This window comes from Pan paniscus, chromosome 7, assembly GCF_029289425.2.
Source record: "Pan paniscus chromosome 7, NHGRI_mPanPan1-v2.0_pri, whole genome shotgun sequence".
Lineage (NCBI taxonomy): Eukaryota > Metazoa > Chordata > Mammalia > Primates > Hominidae > Pan > Pan paniscus.
In genome coordinates, this window is record NC_073256.2 from 29,777,935 (window position 1) to 29,800,440 (window position 22,506).

General features: G+C 47.4%; 1 long non-coding RNA gene across 1 annotated transcript; it reads left to right on the top strand.

The window, feature by feature from the left end:
- The first annotated feature begins 116 nt into the window (after positions 1 to 116).
- On the top strand, positions 117 to 21,358 carry LOC134728413 (uncharacterized). The gene is made up of 6 exons (XR_010113104.1): positions 117 to 1,164; positions 1,618 to 1,965; positions 4,467 to 4,528; positions 8,208 to 8,346; positions 10,563 to 16,081; positions 17,348 to 21,358. It is a non-coding gene; the product is annotated as an uncharacterized LOC134728413 (long non-coding RNA).
- The last annotated feature ends 1,148 nt before the right edge of the window (positions 21,359 to 22,506 follow it).

Here is a 22,506-nt window from a genome sequence, read left to right on the forward strand (position 1 = left end):
ATAAGCGACGTCGCGGCAGGTCCTGGGTAGAGTCCAGCTTGGCGGTTCCTGGGGCGTGGCCAGGAGAGGGCGATCCTGGAAGCTGGGCTTCCGAAGCGTCCAGGTTAGTGGCGTCCTGGAGGCGGTGCCTTGAGTGGGGGCAGGATAAGAGTCCTGGAGGCGGGCATTAGGGCGGGGATAAACGCCAATGGGTTCAGGAAGCGGGACTCAGAGCAGAGCCCAGGAGACAGGTCTTAGGGCGGGGCGAAGGCCAGACCCAGAGAAGGTCTCAGAAGGCGGGGCAGGGGCGGGGCGTTGACTATGTCGTAGCACTTGGCCAGGCGGTGCGTGGACTCTGGGAGGCGAAGCTTAGGACGGGCCCACGTGGGGAGGAGCCCAGGGTCCGGGAAGCGGGGACGAGTCCGGGCTGGGCTGCGCTCAGGAGGCGGGCCCTCGGAGGCGGAGCTTAGGGAGGGGCCGGTGTCGGGAGGGACCCAGGGACTGGGAGGCCGGTCGGGGCTGGGCTCAGGGGCCGAGACCTAGCTGGGCTTGGGGCGGGGCCGAGACGGAGCAAGGGGTCCAGGGTGTGGGAAACGGGGAGGGATTTGAGGAGGGGATCGGAATGTGGCTCAAGTTCGGGAGGCGTTACCTGCGGAGGGTTTGAGGCAGGCCCAGGAGCGAGCCCATGGTCTTCCGACGCGGGGCCGGGGGCGGGCCCCAGGATCTGGAGCTTCGGGCGGGGCCGAGTCCGGGTTTGGGGCCCGGGAGGCGGGGCCAGTTAGGGCGAGGGTCCCTGGGATCGTCGGGTCAGGCCTTGGGCTAACGTAGGCACTCTCGCAGTTCCTCCGCCTTCGGAAGGTCTTTTTAGCAGGGGCCTTACGGGTGCATGCTTCGGTCCTGGAGGCCTTATCCTAGCCTCCTCTCCATCAGCGCCACCCGTCTGGGGCCCGAAAGGAGGGGCTTTCCCTCTGTCCCCCAGCCTTTGGACTGTCACCAAACAAGCCATTTGTTCATCAAATACTTTTTAAGCGCCTACCATGTGCCTGACAAGGGAGATGTAATGGTGAGAAAAACTAGGTGTGGTCCAGGCCCTTCAGAGGCTCAGGGGCTCGTGGAAGAAGTGGACATTGAAGTACTTATCACACAAATGAGGATAAAAGTACGATAGCGATATCTACCACGAAGGTGAGCAGACAGAGCTAGTGGGGCTTGCAGGAGGAGTTTTGATCTTGCAGGGACAGGAAGGAGGAGTTAGCTCCTGCGGGGTGGGATTGGGGATGGTGGTGATATAGACGTGGGGACAGAGTGGAAAACAACAAAAATATAATTATTTTAGTTCAAAGTTATTGTGTCTTGAGTTGAAAGGCAGGGCAGTTAGCAACACAGTTTAGATTTCAGTACTGCCCCTGAAATCTGAACTGTGTTCAAAGTCTAAAACGTTTACCTTAGCAAATTCCTCATAAAACTCCATTTGGAAGAGTCCCGAGAGCGAATTTGTTAAGTATACTTGCAACAGGTAGATGAGGAGACAGATAAAATCTTATTACCTCTTTCAGATGAGAGGCACTTGAGCCCTGCTCAGCTATGAGAATAAGAGAGGGGAATTAATTCTAATTGAATACACTTGTTCTCTTATAGCTGTTGTTCCACACCAGAACCAAATGAGCGCAAGATCTGACAAAGAAAAAAAAAGATTCATCTTTTATTCCTCCAAACACTTTCATTTAAATCAAGAGGATGAGATGTGGTTATTGCTGTGTTTTTAGACAGAATCAACGGTTTCTGGGTCTGAGATGTTGCATACACCCTCTCAGTCCCTGTATCCTGAGAGGGAGTCACCTGAGAATCCACAGCAAGTCCTAACCAGGGATGGGTCTGGGTGATTAAGGAAGATTGGCTTCAGAACTGGGCCAGGGGCACTGCTTTGCTTTTGCTGTTTTGATCAGCTCTCTGCCTGCAGGAGACAAGGAAAACCAATGGGAACAGGTTAGTTATACTCATAAATCCTGGGCTTATTTTATTAACTCACATAATAGCTATTAATTGTCTTTCCTCCAAGGAGCAAAAGGGCATATACGGTCAATGTCATAGTAAGTAACATTGTATTATGTTATACTAAAATATTAATAAATCTAGGTTGGTTCAGTCTTTCCTGAGTCCACAGATTGGAAGCAGATTGAGGAAGGACACTAGCGGACCACAGAGCTGAGCCATGCACACAGAAGAAATCTTTTTTTCTTTTTTTCTGGAGACGGAGTTTTGCTCTAGTTGTCCAGGCTGGAGTGCAATGGTGCGATCTCGGCTCACTGCAATCTCCACCTCCCAGGTTCAAGCGACTCTCCTGCCTCAGCCTCCCGAGTAGCTGGGATTACAAGCGTGAGCCACCCTGCCGGGCCACTTTTGTATTTTTAGTGGAGACAGGGTTTGAACACCTTGGCCAGGCTTGTCTCAAATTCCTGACCTCAGGTTATCCACCCGCCTCTGCCTCCCAAAGTGCTGGGATTACAGGCGTGACCCACCGCGCCTGGCCAGAAGAAATCTTTATCTTGGTGTGCAGTGTCTGGTGATGGACAAATGTCATCTCTCTTGGATCTGAATCTGGAAGGATCAAGGCACTGAAGGAATTTTTTTTTTTTTCAGACAGTCTCCCTCTGTTGCCAGGCTGGAGTGCAGTAGCACGATCTCAGCTCACGGCAACCTCTGTCTCCCGGGCTCAAGCGATTCTCCTGCCTCAGCCTCTCGAGTAGCTGGGACTACAGGCACGCGTCACCACACCCAGCTAATTTTTGTATTTTTAGTAGAGACAGGGTTTTACCATGTTGGCCAGGATGGTCTCAATCTCTTGACATCATGATCCACCTGCCTTGGACTCCAAAAGGGCTGGGATTACAGGTGTGAGCCACCATGCCCGGCCTCACTGAAGGCATTTTTTTAATGTCACGTGGCTCTCACAGGTGCGCTGTGTTCAGGAGCAAGTGAAGATTACGACTGACGCTTAAAAACAAACGTAAAATTCCAGGTAGTGTTGCTATGGGTAGCAGTATTAGGACAAACTGAGTGGTTTCAGTGGCAAGAGTGTGCGTGTACGTGCAAGAACTACAGTCAAGATTCAACTTCTGGCTTTGAGGGTCTCTTTAATAACAGTATCAACAACCTAAGGCAGTTTAACAGTATGGAATGGTTGCCTTTTAGAAGTTAAGCTATGAGCATGGAAGTTCAATCAGTACATTGAAGTTTTTCCTTTATCTCTCCTATGGTTAATGGTTTCTGCAGAAAAGGACCAATTGATTTCTTTCTAAAACGTTGCTTCAGGGTGTAGAGACCTTTATAGGTCATGTTTCAACTTACAGAACATTTTTATAGTTCAAATATAAATTAAGTTCAATATGGACTTTGTAACAGAATTTAAGGTTAAGTAAAATTTCCACTTTCCTTAGGCTGTTTGCAGTGCCCAGCAGGCCCCATGATATCGAGATGGAAGTTATGTTAAAGGAGGAGATTGGTCAGGGATGGGCAGAATAAGGAATATGGGCAGCTCAGGCTAATGATACAATGATTTTAATGTAGAAAGAGGGTCAGGCATGGGATAACGCCTGTAATCCCACTGCCTTTGGAGGCCAAGACAAGAGAATCGCTTGAGGTCAGACCAGCCTGGTCAACAGAGTGAGACCTAACCTGTACAAAAAAAAAACACAAAAAAACAAAAAAATTAGTTGGGCATGGTGGTGTGCGCCTGTAGTCTCAGCCACTTGGAAGGCTGAGGTCAGGGGATGCCTTGAGCCCAGGAGTTTGAGGCTGCAGTGAGCTATAATCACATAACTGTACTCCTGCCTGGGTGACAGGGTGAGGCCGTGACTCAAAAAAAAATTTAGTCAGGGAAAAAATTTGAAATCTAAATCCTCAGTACCGAGGAATGTGACCTTATTTGGAAATAGGGTCTTTCTAGATGTAATCAAGTAACGATGAGTCATCCTGGATTGGGGGCTGCTGGTGAGGGGGCAGATGCAATGACTGGTGTCCTTATAAAAGAAGAGAATGAGGGCCGGGCATGGTGGCTCATGCCTGTAATCTCAACACACTTTGGGAGGGTGAGGTGGCGGGATCAGTTGAAGTCTGGGGTTCGAGACCAGCCTGGGCAATAATAACAATAAAGCCATTTTAGATTCCAATCCACTGAAAGAAAACTGTCCCTTAGTTAATGTCATGATTATTGGATCCATGAAGTCTTTGAAAATTTAAACTACAAGGACACTGCTCTCTGAGGTGGTGGAAAGAATACAAAGGATTTAAAGGTCTTTAAGAAAGAGAATGTAGAAAGCATACCCATTGGAAACAGCAGGATGATGATAATCGTACTGACAGCAATAATAAGCTCAAATATATAGAGCTTACTATGTATCATGAATTGTTCTGAATGCTTTATATATATATGTTACCTCGTTTACCCTCACGGCAGCCCAGTAAAGGCGCCATTCCCCATTTTACAGCTGGGGAAACTGAGTTACAGAGCTTTTCTGCACTGAGTCATCAGGAACAAATGCTAGATCAGGTAACTGAACCCAAGCAATCTAGTTCCAGAGCCAAATAGATGTATTTTTTATGGTATAAATACATATACATACACTTTTAGGGGAAGGGTGGGTGTAGGATGGGATGAGGATTCTGGGTAATTGCTTGGTAAATGGCAAATACCTTTCTTGTCTGTCCCTCTTTTCAAATGATAAAGTAATTTCAATTGCAACACTTTTTTTTTTTTTTTTTTTTTTTTTGAGACAAGGTCTAGCTGGAGTACAGTGATGCAGTCATAGCCCACTGCAGCCTCAAATTCCTGGGCTCAAGCGATCCACCCACATCAGCTTCCCAAGTAGTTGGGACTACAGGCCCACACTACTATGCCCAGCTAATTATTTTAATTTTTATAGATATGGCAGGTGGGGGTGGGGCTGTCTTGCTGTGTTGCCCAGGCTGGTCTCGAACTCTTGACCTCAAGTGAACCTCCTGCGTCAGCCCCACAAAGCTCTGGAATTATAGGTGTGAGCCACTGTGGCTGGCTACAATACTATTTATTTATATTTTAGACCAACAGATATTGTAGCATCTAAGAAATGTGATGCTCTCTGTACATTGAAGAGCTGGTCTAATATTTGGCCTGGGGCATACAGAAATTGCCTGTCTGCTCCGCTCTGGTTGAAGAAACCAGTCGGACTGTCTCTGAGGCTATGGAGCAGTCCATCAAGAATGAAAGCCCTCTGCCAGGCACGTTGGCTCACACCTGTAATACCAGCACTTTGGGAGGTCGAGGCAGGTGGATCACTTGAAGTCAGGAGTTCGACACCAGCATGGCCAACATGGTGAAACCCTGTCTCTACAAAAAATAGAAAAATTAGCTGGGCCTGGTGATGCGTGCCTGCAATCCCAGCTACTCAGGAGGCTGAGGCAGGAGAATCACTTGAACTTGGGAGGCAGAGGTTGCAGTGGGGAGCTGAGATCACATCACTGCATTCCAGCCTGGGTGACAGAGCGAGACTCTCAAAAAAAAAAAAAAAAAAAAAAAGAATGAATGTCTTCATGATGGCCTCAAGCACGTTGGTCCCTGAAGAGAGTCAAGGAAGGCCCACTTTACTCTGTACTGCAAAGCAGGCAGGTGGACAGGAATCTGAGAAGTGGATTCAGTGAGAGGCATTGACCCAAAGGATTTTCTGCCTAATGGTCGGTGCAGCAGAAGATTAAACTGAGCACATCATCCTGTTCCCTCAAACCATCTGGTTGGTCAGTGGGGAATGTTCTTGTCTCGTTAAATGTCCTCATGCTACTGTCAAGATATCCTGTTACAAAACATCATAAACCAGGTTTACAAATAGGTCAGGTGACTGTGGAATTTCTCCTTGGCAAGGCCTTAGCTATGGGATTGCGATTGGTGTGCAATAATCACAGTGTTCCAGGCCACTTGAGGGATAAAATATACCTTAGATGATAAACTGTTGTATTTTAATGTGAATATTTCCACCAACATTAAACACTAACCCCATGAGTTTTCTCATACCTGTTACACTCTGGAGTTGCAACAAGCTAACATGAACCAAGTTGCGAACATAATTATCGCATTTGGCTCCTATTCACAGCAAAGGTTCTTCAAGCTGTACCTGGGGCAGTCTTCCCTCACATGAGGTTTATAGCATCATTTATTTAATTATGTATTTATTTTTTGAGACGGTGTTTCGCTCTGTCGCCCAGGCTGGAGTGCAATGGTGCGATCTTGGCTCACTACAACCTCCGCCCCCCGGGGTTAAAGCGATTCTCCTGCCTCAGCCTCCCGAGTAGCTGGGATTATAGGCACCCGCCACCACACCCGACTAATTTTTGTATTTTCGGTAGAGGCGGGATTTCACCATGTTGACCGCGCTGGTCTCAAACTCCTGACTTCAGGTGATCCACCCACCTCAGCCTCCCAAAATGTTGGGATTACTGGCGTGAGCCACAGCGCCCGGCTATAGCATCATTTAAACTTTGTTTCTGCCATGAATTGTTAGTTGGTAGTTAACAAGATATAGACCACCTCATTTATGTCTCACAGTTAGCATTGGTTTTGTGTTTTCTTTAGGCTTGTTTTTTAATTGTTTTTAAAACTGTGAAACAATTTCTTGTTCTGTTGCTGAGGCCAGAGTGCAGTGACACAATCTTGGCTCACTGCAGCCTCAACCTCCTGGGCTCAAGCAATCCTCCCACTTTAGCCTCCTGAGTAGCTGGGACTACAAACATGAGCCACTACCGATGGCTAATTTTTAATTTTTAATTTTTTTTTTTTTTTGAAATGGAGTTTCTCTCTGTCGCCCAGCAGGTTGGAGTGCAGTGGCGTAATCTCGGCTCACTGCAACCTCCACCTCTCGACTTCAAGCGATTCTTCTGCCTCAGGCTCGGCACCCACCACCATGCCTGGCTAATTTTAAAAAATATTTTTAGTAGTGACAGGGTTTCACCATGTTGGCCAGCCTGGTCTTGAACTCCTGACCTCAAGTGATCCACCTACCTCAGCCTCCCAAAGTGCTGGGATTACAGGCGTGAGCCACCACGCCAAGCCTAATTTTTAAATTTTTTGTAGAGACCAGGTTTTGCCATGTTGTCTAGGCTGGTCTTGAACTCCTGGGCTCAAGTGATCCTCCTGCCTTGGCCTCTCAAAATGCTGGGATTACAGGCATGGCTCTTATGTCTGGCCCTTAAAGCTGCTTTTTAATAACAGCTTTATTGAAAGATAATTTACGTACAATACAATTTACCCATTTAAAGTGTATCATTTGGCCGGGCATGGTAGCTCACACTTGTAATCCCAGTGCTTTGGGAGGCTGAAGTGGGAGGATCACTTGAACCCAAGAGTTTGAGATGAGCCCGAGCAACATGGCAAAACCCTGTCTCGACCAAAAATACAAAAAAATTAGCTGGGCATGGTGGTGTGTGTCTGTAGTCCCAGCTACTCAGGAGGCTGAAGTGGGAGGATGGTTTGAGCCTGGGAGGTGGAGGGTGCAGTGAGATGAGATTGCACCACTGCACTCCAGCCTGGGCAACAGAGCCAGACCCTGTCTCTAAATAAATAAATAAAGTGTATAATTGAGTGGTTTTTAATATATTCACAGAGTTCTGCAGCCATCATCACCATCAATTTTAGAAATTTTAATTACCCCAGAAGAAACCCTGTATCCATTAGCAGTCACCCCTTATTTCCCCCCGACTATCCCCACCCCTGGCTCCTGGCAACCATTAATCTACTTTCTGTTTCTTTGGATTTTCATATTCTGGGCATATATATATATATATATATATATATATATATATATATGTATGTAGAATCATCTAATATTTGTCTGGCTTCTCTCACTTAGCCTAATGGTTTCAAGGTGTATCCAGGTTGTAGCATGAATCAGCCCTTCATTCCATATTTTGGCTGATTAATGTTCCATCACACGGGTAGACTGTACTTGTTTGCCCATTCGTCTGTTGTTGATAGGCATTTGTGTTGTTGCCACCTTTTGACAATTATGAATAGTTTTGCTACGAGCATCTGTGTGTGTCTTTGTATGAAGAGGCTTGCATGTTTTTTGATATGGGCAAATGAGAACCAGCGGCAGGGGGCCTCTGTGGTGACATTTTTGGTGATCTTCGTGTACTCTGTATAATGATCATCCACTCAGGCTTGGGGGCAGCACTTAACCTTACATTTCTTTCTTTTTTTAAAGTTAGGGTCTCTCTCTCTGCCACCCAGGCCAGAGTGCAGTTGACACAGGGCAGGGGAGCCCCGAAGTGGAGCATAGTGTGTCCGGAACTGTTGGGTTCTTGGTCTCACTGACTTCAAGAAAGAAGCCGCGGACCCTCGCGGTGAGTGTCACAGTTCTTAAAGGCGGCATGTCCAGAGTTTGTTCCTTCTGATGCTCGGATGTGTTCAGAGTTTCTTCCTTCTGGTGGTTTTGTGGTCTCGCTGGCTTCAGGAGTTCAGCTGCAGACCTTCAAGGTGAGTGTTACAGCTCTTAAGGTGGCGCGTCTGGAGTTGTTTGTTACTCCCAGTGGGTTCATAGTCTCGCTGGCTTCAGGAGTGAAGCTGCAGACCTTCGAGGTGAGTGTTACAGCTCATAAAGGCAGTGTGGACCCAAAGAGTGAGCAGCAGCAAGATTTATTGCAAAGAGCAAAAGAACAAAGCTTCCACAGTGTGGAAAGGGACCCCAGTGGGTTGCCACTGCTGGCTGGGGCAGCCTGCTTTTATTCCCTTATCTCGCCCCACCCACATCCTGCTGATTGGTCCATTTTACAGAGAGCGGATTGGTCTGTTTTACAGAGAGCAGATTGGTCTGTTTTGACAGGGTGCTGATTGGTGCATTTACAATCCCTGAGCTAGACAAAAGTTTTCCAAGTCTCTACTAGATAAGCTAGATACAGAGTGTCGATTGGTGCATTCACAAACCCTGAGCTAGGCACAAGGTGCTGATTGGTGTGTTTACAAACATTGAGCTAGGTACAGAGTGCCAATTGGTGTATTTACAATCCCTTAGCTAGACATAAAGGTTCTCAAAGTCCTCACCAGACTCAGGAGCCCAGCTGGCTTCACCAAGTGGATCCCACACGGGGGCCGCAGGTGGGGCTGCCTGCCAGTCCCATGTCCTGTGCTGGCACTCCTCAGCCCTTGGGTGCTCAATGGGACTGGGCGCTCTGGAGCAGGGGGCGGTGCTCATAGGGGAGGCTCGGCACTCATCGGGGAGGCTCAGTCCATGCAGGAGCCCACAGCGGGTTTGGGGGAGGCTCAGGCATGGCGGGCTGCATGTCCTGAGCCCTGCCTTGCAGGGAAGCAGCTAAGGCCTGGTGAGAAATTGAGCAAAGCAGCTTCTGGCCCAGGTGCTAAGCCCCCCACTGCCTGGATCCAGTGCAGCCAGCGGGCCACTCCGAGTGCGGGGCCCCGTAAGCCCATGCCCACCCGGAACTCATGCTGGCCCGCAAGCGCCGTGCCTAGCCCCGGTTCCTGCCCGCACCTCTCCCTCTACACCTCCCCGCAAGCTGAGGGAGCCGGCTCCAGCTTCGGCCAGCCCAAGAAGGGGCTTCCACAGTGCAGCGGTGGGCTGAAGGGCTCCTCAAGTGCTACCAAAGTGGGAGCCCAGGCAGAGGAGGCGCCGAGAGAGAGCTCGAGGGCTGCCAGCATGCTGTCACCTCTCAATAGCACGTGAGGGTTCTTGTCTTTACCCAGGAAAGAATTCAAGGGCAAGCCGGAGGTTTAGAAGAAAACAGCTTTATTAAAGAGGCAGCATTACAGCCCTGTGACTGCTCCTGTAGGGCAGGGCTACCCTGGAGGCAGAGAGTAGCGACAGAGAGTTTGCAATCACATTTATACCCACTTTTAATTGCATGCAGATTAAAGGGCAGTTTATGCAGGAATTTCAAGAAAATGGGTAGAAACTTCTGAGTCATTCGGTCATTGCCATGGAAAGGGGCAGTAACTCCCTGGTGCTGCATTGGCAATAGTAAACTCACATGGCACACTGGTGGGCATGTCTGATGGAAAGCTGCTTCTGCCCCAGCCCTGTTTTAGGTAGTCCTCAATTTGGTCTGGTGTCCAAGCCCTGCCTGTGGAGTCAAGTCCTGCCTCCTATCTCACAGTGGTATGATCATGACTCACTGCAGACTCCACACCCCCGGGCTCAAGCAGTTCTCCCACCTCAGCCTCCTGAGTTGCTGGGACCACAGGCACATGCCACTACGCCCAGTTACATTTTTTGCATTTTTTGTAGAAATGGTGTTTCACTGTGTTGCCTAGGCTAGTCTCAAAATCCTGGGCTCAAGCAATCTACCTACGTTAGCCTCCTAAAGTGCTGGGATTACAGGTGTGAGCCACTGCACGCAGCCCAACCTTACATTTTTAATTTCAAGTCACTTCTCTCTAGGTTTTGATTTCTTCTTTAAAATGGTGGAAGTAAGAGCATCTATTTTATAGGGTTGTTGGGAAGACAAAAATGAAAGAACTGCTACTCAATGTTTAGTGAAGCGCAATGCACAATTTTGAATAATGAAGTTGGTGTTTATGTTTTATTATTTGTTTATTTATTTTTTAGAGACAGGGTCTTGCTCTGTTGCTCATGCTGGAGTGCAGTAGTGCAATCACAGCTTAGTGCAGCCTTGACCTCCTGGGCTCAAGAAATCCTGCCACCTCAGCCTCCTGAGAAGCTGGGACTACAGGCATGCATCGCTATATCTGGCTATTTATTTATTTGTTTGTTTTTTGTAGAGATGGGGTCTCCCTATGTTGCCCGGGCTGGTCTTGAACTCCTGGCCTTAAGCAATCCTCCTGTGTTGGCCTACCAAAACACTGAGTTTACAGTTGTGAACCACCATGGCCAGTCTTATTTGTATTTTTAAATCAGCCTTGTAAAGTTGAGTTGGTCATTAATCTTGTATAACGGTAATTTGGGGCAGCATTGGTTGGGCGGGGGGTGGGGAACATTTAGGACCCTGTGGGCTACAACTCGTAGTGTGTGCACTTATTTTATTTTATTTTATTTTGTTTTGTTTTGTTTTATTATATTATATTATATATATATTTTTTTGAGACAGGGTCTCACTCTGTTTCCCAGACTGGAGTGCAGTATCATGATCTTGGCTCACTGCAACCTCTGCCTCCAAGGTTCAAGCGATTCTCCTGCCTCAGCCTCCAGAGTATCTGGAACTACAGATGCGTGCCACCACACCCGGCTAATTTTTGTATTTTTAGTAGAGATGGGGATTCACCATGTTGGCCAGGCTGGTCTCAAACTCCTGACCTCAGGTGATACACCTGCCTCAGCCTCCCAAGGTGCTGGGATTATAGGCGTGAGCCACAGTACCCGGCTGTGCACTTATGTTTGATTTTTGCAGAACCACCCTTCCCTAATGGTTGTCTCCTAGATCCAAGGTGACTTTATTCATTTTAGAATGAACTTACCCCATTGATACTGTAACCAGAGTTGGCATACATCTCGATTGGCAGAACCCGGTCATGTTTAGCGAGATGGAAGTGTTCTGGAAACTCCTCCTTCTTGTAGATGTGGAGGTGAGGGTGCGCATTCTTCAGTGACTGGTAAAGGGCTTCCTCTTGCCCCAATTTGGGCAGGGGCATCCCAAAGCCACCGTAGCCCACAATATCAAACTTGACCAAGTCCCTGAACTTGACGTAGTTGGACAAGGGGATCTTGTTGACATTGGGTCTCTTCTTCACGGTGGTCATCCCACGGTCTCATGTGATGATGACGCTGAGGTGCTCTGCAGGCTGTGCTTCTCAGTGGCTCCCACCAGATACCCGATGGTCCTGTCGATTTGCTGAATCATCAACTTCCTGTTCTCTGCCTGTGGCCCGAATCGATGTCCCATGTTATCTGGCTCTCTGTAGCACAGAGTCACAAAGTCATAGTCTTCCTTGGTGAACCAGTTCATGACGGTATCGATGTTCTCCCTCCGCTCTGTCTCGTTGCTGTTTGGGTGAGTGTAGGACTCCACCAGGGTCCGCTTGACAGCCTCACCCTCGTATTTAGCACCACCCCTGGAATAGTGGAATGATGCCACTTTGTTCCCCTGCAAGTACAAGAAGAAAATTCCATCAGGGCCATTTATCATACCTTTCTCACAATCAACAAAGCTCGACTTGTCTACATCTGTGCCCCATTCCAAAGGCATAGGAAATATGTGGTCTTTGGAGTCAGACAGGGTGGAGTTAGGATTCTGGGCTTCCCCAGGATCTCATAGCATCTACAACACTGTTAGTTACAAGATGTGCTATTATTTTATGCGCTACTAAGCAGAAAAATGTTGCCAACGAGACCGTGACATTCCAGGGATTGTAAGGTATATTCCAACTTCAGAGATGGCAAAATGAAAAATAATTCCTTAGAATAGAGGGAGACGGTAATTTCTGAGTTGGTGGTGGTGAATTTGTGCATGTGTGTTTTTTATATATATACACATATATATATACACACACATATACACATATACATGTATATATATGTGTGTGTATATATATACACACTTATATACATGTATATATATGTGTGTATATATAGATACATATATATATTTATATATAGTGGTGCAGGGGTACAATCATAGCTCATTGCACCCTTGAACTCCTGGGCTTAACTGATCCTGCCACCTCAGCCTCTTGAGTAGCTGGGGCCACAAGCATGTGCCACCATACCTATTTTTTTTTTTTTTTTTTGAGACACGGTCTCACTCTGTCACCTAGTTTGGAGTGCAGTGGCACAATCTCAGCTCACTGCAAACTCTGACTCCTGGGTTGAAGCAATTCTTGTGCCTCAGCCTCCCAATAGCTGGGATTATAGACATGTGCCACTATGCCCAGCTAAGTTTTGTATTTTTAGTTGAGACAGAGTTTTGTCGTGTTGGCCAGGCTGGTTTCGAATCCCTGGGCTGAAGTGATCCACTTGCCTTGGCCTCCCAAAGTGCTGGGATTACATGTGTGAGCCACCGCGTCTAGCCCTAATTTTTGTTTTGTTTAATATTTGTAGAGATGAGGTCTCACTAATTTGCCCAGGCTGGTCCTGAACTCCTGGGCACAAGTAATTCTCCTGCCTCAGCCTCTCAAAGTGCTGAGATTACAGGCATGAGACACCGTGCCTGGCTGGTGGTGAGTTTTTAAATCTCCCAGTGTCTCAGTGTTTCAATGTTTCTACCTGTAGGATGCCAAAAAGTAGATGGCATCTTTGTGAGGATTAAGCAGGCTAGCTTTTTATTTTTATTATTTTATTTTTTATTTTTGAAGACAGAATTTCTCTCTTCTCACCCAGGCTGGAGCGCAATGGCGTGATCTTGGCTCACTGCAACCTCCGCCTCCTGGATTGAAGTGGTTCTCCTGCCTCAGCCTCCCAAGTAGCTGGGATTACAAAGCCAGCTAGCTTTAAGATATAGTGTTGGGCATCACATTTTGGCGCGGAGCAGGCACTCTTTTCTTTGCCCCCAGGTGGGACTAAGCCACCACAAGCCTTCCCTGGTGTGTGCAGTGGGTGATGAAAGCTTGCCTGCTCAGCCCCCACTTCCTGGTGGCAGGGTCACATTACTCTGACTCCCCCTTGAGCTTCAGTTCGTGCCTGGTTCAAGATGTATTGACTCAACCTGAGGATCCAGAGGTGGGATGTAGCTCTGGCCTGGCCAGAGGACCGAGGATGCTGCATGCCATGGCTACAGCAACTGGTTCAGCTTTGGGCTCATGTCCTAGTCAGAGCCAATGAGATGTAATCTTGGGATATCTGCTGGGCTGTTGGGAAGGGGACAGGATGTCCTGCTCATCCCCATTCCTGATGCTGAGGGATCTGAGAAAATCACTTGTAAAATTTGGGGGTGTTTGGAAGAAGTGGAGACTGATGTCTCTTTCTCTCTACAGACATCTGATCAGCTACAGAGCTTGACTAACCTACCCAGAGGCAGAATGATATGGTGGTTAAAAGTGTGCTCTGGGACGAGATTTTGCCACTGTACTCCAGCCTGGGCGACAGAGTGAGACTCCATCTCAAAAAAAAAAAAAAAAAAAGTGTGCTCTGGGCTGGGTGCGGGGGCTCACAACTGCAATCCCAGCACTTTGGGAGGCTGAGGCAGGAGGATCGCTGGAATTCAGGAGTTTGGGATCAGACCCTATCTCTAGAAAAATATTTTTTAAAAATTAGCTGGGTTGGTGGTGAATGCCTCTAGTCCCAGCTACTCGGTAGGCTAAGGCGGGAAGATTGCTGGAGCTTGGGAGTTCAAGGCTACAGTGAGCTATGATCAGGCCACTGCACTTCAGTTTGAGGGACAGAGAGAGACCCCATCTCTCTGAATAACAAAAATGTGTGCTCTGGTGCCGCACTGCCTGGTTAGATCGTTTGTTCACCACTTAGATGCATGTTATATAAATGCTCTCCTCAGTTTCCTCATCTGTAACTTGGGGATGGTAATGCTGCCCCAATAAGTGGTTATGGGGACTAAATGCATGTGGACATATTGGTAAGTATTCAACAAGCTTGATTTTTCCTGGAGAGGGAGAAAGAGCATGCAGTGAGGTGGCATGGTCAGGTGCATTGGGACAAGGATTATTTCCTCTGGCTTCTGCCTCCTGGGAGGTACTAAGGAGGGATCTGAAATGTGTCTGCAGACCCCAGAGATGGGGACTGCAGAGGGAAATTGAGATCAGGGACCCCAGTCTGGCAGAAATGAGTGCAGCATGGGGCATTGTGTCCCTTCCATCAGAGGCATGGGGTGTGTTGCAGACAGTCATGAAATGTGGCTGAATCTTGCAAGGGACCCTCGGTCCTATGGTTGCTGCTTGAGACAAAGACCCCTGTCAGTGGAACCTGGTGACCTTCACCCTTCTGTGTCAGGCTGCAGACAGCAAGAGACGGCAGCAGATTATGCCCAACAGGAAAAGGGCCATTGCCATCACACAGGTTGCCATAGGAGGAGATGACATCTCTCCCTCTCGTCCTCCAGCAGTGTCAGCTGGGGAAGAGGTGGGTGGGTGTGCACAACCAAGAGTAGACCACAGACCATGCTCCTTCTCCAGTCTGCTGGGGCCCCAAGGGAGTCTGCAGCCCTGGGCCAGGGACCGGCTGACACAGGAGAACAAAAGACCTTAGGCTGGGATAACATGGTGGTGCAGTTCACACTCTGGAGCTCCCTGTGAGATCAGACTGGAGCCAGTCTCCAACGGAGACCACATCTCACTTAGCTCCTTCCCTGTCATATCCTGTTTTCTTTACTCCTATCTCCTGAGAGTTCTTCCTGAATGAATTACATGCACTCAATCCCTGCCTCAGGATCTGCTTTTAGGGAACTTGACCTAAGACAGAAATGTTGGTACTAAATACTTTGCAAGGCGTCAGAAGCTCTGCTGTCCACAAGCAGGTGAGATATTACCTTCCCTACCCCCTGGCAGTCATAGTCTATGATGCGATTGAGCTTTATGGAAGTGCTTCTCTAAAGAACTTCCCCCAATTTAAGAAGATCTTAATTTGCTTACTTGTTTACTGTCCATTTAGCTGCTCTAAAATGTGAGCTCCAAATCAGGGGCCATGTCTGGTTGGTTACCCATTTCCTGGGATCTAGAATGGGCCTAGCTCAGAGCAGGTGCTCACTATTGATGGAATGCGTGTTGAAAGAATGCATGAATCTCATCTCCCTTTGTGGGTGAAAAACTCATCCTATTTTCGCCCAGATTAACTTTTTCTTTCTTTGTTGCTTTCTTTTTTTTTCAAAATGGAGCCATGATCTGTCACCCAGGCTGGAGTGCAATGATGTGGTCTCTGCTTGCTGCAACCTCGGCCTTCTGGATTAAAGCAATTCTCCTGCCTCAGCCTCCTGGGTAGCTGGGATTACAGGTGCATGCCACCACGCCCGGCTAATGTTTTGTATTTTTAATAGAGACAGGGTTTCACCATGTTGGCCAGGCTGGTCTCGAACTCCTGACCTTGTGATCCACCTGCTTTGGGCTCCCAAAGTCCTGGGACTACAGGCATGAGCCACCGTACCCAGCCACTCTTGATTAATTTAATGGAAATATTTACAGAGATTCTTTCTCTTCTGGGTTCTAGCGTCTTTTCTGTAACCTCTGCAGGTAATACATTTTCCTTCCTGATGATAACATTTCTATGGTTGCTTTAACTTGCAAATCCTTTAATACTTATTTTTTCCATTTCTGATTGGCATTAGACATAATTCTCAATTTTCAGTGACAGCACTTTTTTTAACGTACATATAATTCGACTTTGCCTTGAAATGTGACATTGACTAGAAGGATGAAACTTCTAACATGCTGTAGACCATAGTTTGACCGGCTAATTTATTATTTAGAAGAAGCTAATATTGTCATTATGAGGGACTTAGGTGGCTCTGAAGAACCAGTTGTATTTCTAATGTTTGCAATGTTAAATCACAGATATTGCCAACGTGAAATAGTTTCCATATGCTGTATTCTCAATACACACCTTTTCCAAAGATATCCCAAACTGTAGTCTTAGGAAACTGTGATTTTTCTTATTTGGTCTGATAGGAATTTGGGGAGCTATGCGGGATCTCCATAAAATGAGCTCCAGAAACACACATGTGTGCACACACACATGAACCACACCACACTTGACTCTGTTTATTTGGGACCCATGATTATCAGAAGTTCTATTTTCAACAAATACTTCTGAGAAATAATTTGAACACTTAATTGGATGCAAAAGAGTGGCTATTTACTATTCTACCCTTTAATTAGCATAATCAGTGTTTCCAGCAGCAAAAGCAATTGAAAAATCGCTAGTTTTATTAGGTTCATTATTCTCCCTTAGCGTAGTGTGGCATCAGCACGGCTATTATTCTTAAATTGCCTCTTTAAAACAAGAGCTGGTGCTTCTTACAGGCAATTCCTAACTCTTGGGTTTTGTAGAGGGTCCAAAACTCTTTAGAAGCTATAATTCAAGGAAAGCCTCCACTTTGGTTTTACATTTTGTCTGGTCTCTTTCGGTGACAGAATTTATGTCACAAGGTGCACATATTTTGGGGAGGCTCATGGACAGCCCATCACTCTTGTGCTTTGGAAGGAAGTATGTGCAGTTAAGGGGAAGGAATTAGTTACTCATCTAGGGAACAATTGGGTAGAAAGAGATGGACTCCCTGTATTTGAAATTCAGAACTCAAGCTTGGCTCTAAGTGTTTCCTTGCCTTACTGTGCTCCGGGGGAGTCACTGAGCAGAAGGAAGCGAGTTGCCTGAGATTCCTCAAAGCCCGCAGCCCTTTTGGAGGTTACATTGTTATTCTCAGAGCCTTATGATGCACAATAAAGACCTAGCTTGGACCAATATTAGGATGAGTTATCTTGCTATGAACATTCTTTTAGGTAGAAGTTGCTGGTTCCATCTTGCTCACAATCCTCCAAAGTTTGGAAGTTACTTTCCAGGAGACATAGCTTGCACTGAGAGCTGCCCTCCCACCCTCTCTCCAAATTTCCTCTTGGGAGTAGCCTAACAAGGTGCTGTCACAGACCCTTGCCAGCCACGATGACCCCACCCAGACCATCCCTCTGCTGTTTCACTCTTTGATACTCTCTGGAGCTCTCTGGGGAGGGGTGAGACCTGCTGTCTGATTTGTACGGTTTGCTCAGGTCTTACAGTCATGGCTGGCTGCTTCTCTCTGAGAACTGGGACTCCTGAACTTGGTGAAATACGTGAGCCATCGATCATGTTAAATTATCAGGGACACTCATTTAAAATCCGAGTCTGCTCCAGATGGACTCTCTCTCTTTCTGCCCTGACCGTAAGAGAGAGAGACTGTGAGAGAGACCGTGAGAGAGACCGTGAGAGGACCGAGAGAGAGAGAGAGAGAGAGAGAGAGAGAGAGAGAGAGAGAGAGACCGTGCCCTGACCTGCTGGACGGTGGAGATGCTCGTGGGCTGTGAGCAACAGATGCAAAGGCTGCCGGGAATCCCATCTTTCCAGCATCATCTGCCAAGGGACATCAGTTCCTGGGTGTCTTGATGGGTTCTGGCAGCATTGCTGTCATTGAAGGAAAACATTTTAGCCATATTAAAGGTGAACGCAGCAATCTCCACACAGGCTGCCTGGAAGGGACGTGGGATAAGGGTAGGTTTTCCCTGTGATGGACAGGAGGCAGGCGGCCCTCCCACAGCCCTGCCTGGCAATGGAGATGTGTCCCCAAAAGGCACTGGGGGCCAGCTGGAGTGCTGTGCGGAGGCGAGCTCACCCGGGCCGTGGGTTCGCTCTGATTGCAGCGGTTTCCCGCCAGCTCCTTGGAGAGCTGGCAGATGACCCAGCCCCATAGCAGGAGCTGTGAATGGCAGAATGAGATACAACAATTTGATATCCACTTGCCAGACGAGCCGGGTGTCGTCAGTCACCTGGCTCTGCGCCAACCTCTTTTTGCACAAATACTTATGAATTGAGCCAGGAGGAAAAGCACTCTGATTATGAATTGAGCAGAAGGAAACAAAGTTCTGCAGATAAACACCAATGAGACAAAAAAAAACAGGAATAAGAAAAATGACAGAAAAGAAGAACTTTCCCAGAAGCCTCCTGCCAGTGAACGGCCACCATAACAAGAGCATGGAGGCCCTGGGTTTTGAACCGTGAGATAAGGAAGATGAGGAAAACCTCCCTAGCAGCCAGGCAAGCACAAGATTCCTGTGAAATCCAGGTCTAAGTGTTTTGACCACAGAAGTAATATTATGTCATAGATGAGAGCTGTGAGTTGCTGAACCCAAAGTGAGTTCAAATCCGAGCTCTGCCTCCTGCTACCTGTGTGACTTTGAGAAGTTCCAGCACTGCTTTGTGCCTCAGTTTTGTCATCTGTTAAATGGGCATAATCACAGCTCCTGCCTCAGAGTTGTTGTAAATTAATACATGTAAAGCCCTGAAATCAGCCTGGTATACAGTAAGTGTAATGAACGTTATTTTCTTGGAAGGACAGAACTTATTTTCATGGTCTAATCCTGAAAGTCTAAAAAATATGAGAGGAAAGAATCTAGAGTGTCACCATGAGGGGGAAAAGTCAGCTTGAAGCAGGACAGGGTCATTGACAATTTCCTGTGATTCTACAGCTGCCTTGTACACTATGGTAGCTCCTAGCCACTTGTTGTTTAGATTTTGTGATTTAGAAATGAATTAAGGGCGGGGATGGTGACACACCTGTAATCCCAGCATTTTGGGAGGCCAAGTTGGGCAGATCACCTGAGGTCAGGCGTTCAAGATCAGCCTGGCCAACATGGTGAAATCTCGTCTCTACAAAAATACAAAAATTAGCCGGGCATGATGGCGGGTTCCTGTAATCCTGGCTACTCAGGAGGCTCAGGCAGGAGAATTGCTTGAACCCGGGAGATGGAGGTTGCAGTGAGACGAGATTGCACCACTGCACTCCAGCCTGGAGGATAGGGTGAGACTCTGTCTCAAAAAAAAAAAAAAAAAAAATTAGTTAAGAGAAAATTGAAAATTCAGTTCTTCATTCTCACCAGCCACATTTCAAGGGCTCAACAGCCCATGTGGGTGGCTAGCAGCTCCCATGTTGGACATTGCAGAGTAGAGCAAGCCCGCCATTGCAGAATGTTTGATTGGACCGTGACTGAATAGTCTATTGCAGTTGTCCCCAATTTTTTTTAGCACCAAGGACCAGTTTCCATGTATTTTTTGGGGGAAGTTTCAGTATGATTCAAGTGCATTACATTTATTGTATACTTTATTTCTATTGTTATGAACATTATAGTATATAATGAAATCATTATACAACTCACCATAATGTAGAATCAGTGGGAGCCCTGAGCTTGTTTTCCTGCAACTAGATAATCCCATCTCCGGGTGGTGGGAGACAGTGACAGATCATCAGGCGTTAGATTCTCATAAGGAGCACACAACCTAGATCCCTTGCACATGCAGATCACAATAGGATTGGTGCTCCTATCAGAATCTAATGCCACTGCTGATCTGACAGGAGACAGAGCTCAGGTGGTAACGCTAGCGGTGAGGAGCAGCTGTAAATACAGAAGAAGCTTCACTCATTAGCTCACTGCTCACCTCCTTCTGTGCAGCCCAGTTCTTAACAGGCCACAGACCGCTACTGGTCTGTGGTCTGGGGGATGGGGACCTCTGGTCTATTGGATAACACTAGCTTTGAGGGTACTGATCAGCCAAAGAGGCACTGAGATGATTTGTCCTCCATTAATAAGAATGATGGACTTTTTTTCTTTTTTGAGACAGAGTTTTGCTCTTCTTGCCCATGCTGGAGTGCAGTGGCACCATCTCGGCTCACTGCAACCTCTGCCTCCCAGGTTCAAGAGATTCTCATGCCTCAGCCTCCCAAGTAGTTGGGATTACAGGTGCCTGCCACCATGCCTGGCTAATTTTTGTATTTTTAGTAGAGTCGGGGTTTTGCCATGTTGACCAGGCTGGTCTTGAATTGCTGACCTCAAGTGATCCACCTGCCTCGGTCTCCCGAAGTGCTGGGATTACAGGCGTGAGACACCGTGCCTGGCCAGATGGACTTTTTTTGAGCATTTAGTTCCAAGCACCTTCCCTGCATTTTCTCAGTTAATCCTCCCAGTGACTCTTTGAAGCAGGGACTATGACAATCGTCATTTCACAGATGGAGCAACTGAGGCACAGAGAGGAAGCCAATAGCCACAGTCGCCCAGCTGAGGAAGGATGGAGCCGGCTGAGATCCTGTTCTGGGGATCTAACTCTGCAGCCTGCATTCTGGGCTGTTGTATTCTCCCATGTTGCTATCTGACGAGCACAGCATGGGCTCAGAGTACAGACAGGAGGAACCAGCTAATAAGGAGAGGTCTGGGGTGAAGGCTGGTGCCTTGGGGAAGAAGAGAGAGGTCCCATTCTAAAGGGATGGCATTGGAAGCTCATAGTGATAAAGCAAAGCCAACAGGTTTTGGGGCTGGGAGTTAAACACACAGCTCTGGTTTCTGCCTTTTCATAGTGGTGATGAATGGGCACTGAGACCCTCTCGAGCTGAAGTTGTCATCATTGCTCTTCATAGTCTGAAGGTGCATGAAATGGTCAACTTTCTTCCAAAGGGCTTTTATGCCTAAGTCTGTGGTTAGTGTCTAAACAGATATTTACTGAAGTCCTGCTGGGTGCAGACACAGTGGCCAGCCCTGACGCTACAGTCGAGATGAAGCCAGTCTCTGTCCTCATGGAGACCTGTCTATTGATAAGAAAAGAGAAAGCTCACTGAGCATTGAACCTGTGCCCACTGCTTTTGATGCATCTCTCATTTAATCCTTCTATCAAATCTGTGAAATAAACACATCACCATCATCCTATTTCACATTTAGGGAAACATGCTTAGAGAGGGTAAGTAACTTGGTCAAGATCACACAGCTTTGAACTCTCATCCCACAGGCGCAGGAATGGGAGGCAGCAGCCGGGGAAGCCAGGGTCTCTGGCAGTCCTTGTCTCTGGGCGGTGATCCAGAGAGAGAGAGAACACGATTGTCTCAGCACTGGGTCTTCTTCTGAGTCGTCTTGACGGAGCAATTCCAGAGCATCTCGGTGTTAAACATCATGTTGTGAATGACTCAGTGATCTCTGACCCAGAGACCTTCGGGATAAAGGAGGGGAGGTACGGAGAAGCTCTTCGAATGGATGTTACCGGGGTGTCAGTGTTCTTTGAGGCCACAGGCTATGTGTCACCAAATTGAAGGGGTGGCCTGCCCCTCCACACCTGTGGGTATTTCTAGTCGGGTGGGATGAGAGACGGAGAAAAGAAATAAGACATAGAGACAAAGTATAGGGAAACAACAGAGGGTCCAGGGGACTGGCACTCAGCACACCAGGACCTGCACGGGCACTGGCCTCTGAGTTCTCTCAGTTTTTATTGATTATGATTTTCATTATTTCAGCAAAAAGGAATGTAATAGGAGAGCAGGGTGATAATAAGGAGAAGGTCAACAAAAAACATGTGAGCAAAGGAATCTATATCATAATTAAGTTCAAGGGAAGGTACTATGACTGGACGTACACGTAGGCCAGATTTATGTTTCTCTCCACCCAAACATCTCAGTGGAGTAAAGAATAACAAGGCAGCATTACTGCAAACATGTCTCACCTCCCGCCACAGGGCAGCTTTTCTCCTAGCTCAGAGGTGAACAAATGTACAATCAGGTTTTACACCAAGACATTCAGTTCCCAGGGGAAGCAGGAGACAGTGGCCTTCCTCCATCTCAACTGCAAGAGGCTTTCCTCTTTTACTAATCCACCTCAGCACAGACCCTTTACGGGTGTCAGGCTGGGGGACAGTCAGGTCTTTCTCATCCCACGAGGCCATATTTCAGACTATCACATGGGGAGAAACCTTGGACAATGCCCTGCTTTCAAGGGCAGGGCTCCCTGCAGCTTTCCCCGGTGCATTGTGCCCCTGGTTTATTGAGACTAGAGAATGGCAATGACTTTTACCAAGTATACTGCTTGTAAACATTTGATTAACAAGGCACGTCCTGCACAGCTCTAGATCCCTTAAACCTCGATTTTATACAACACAT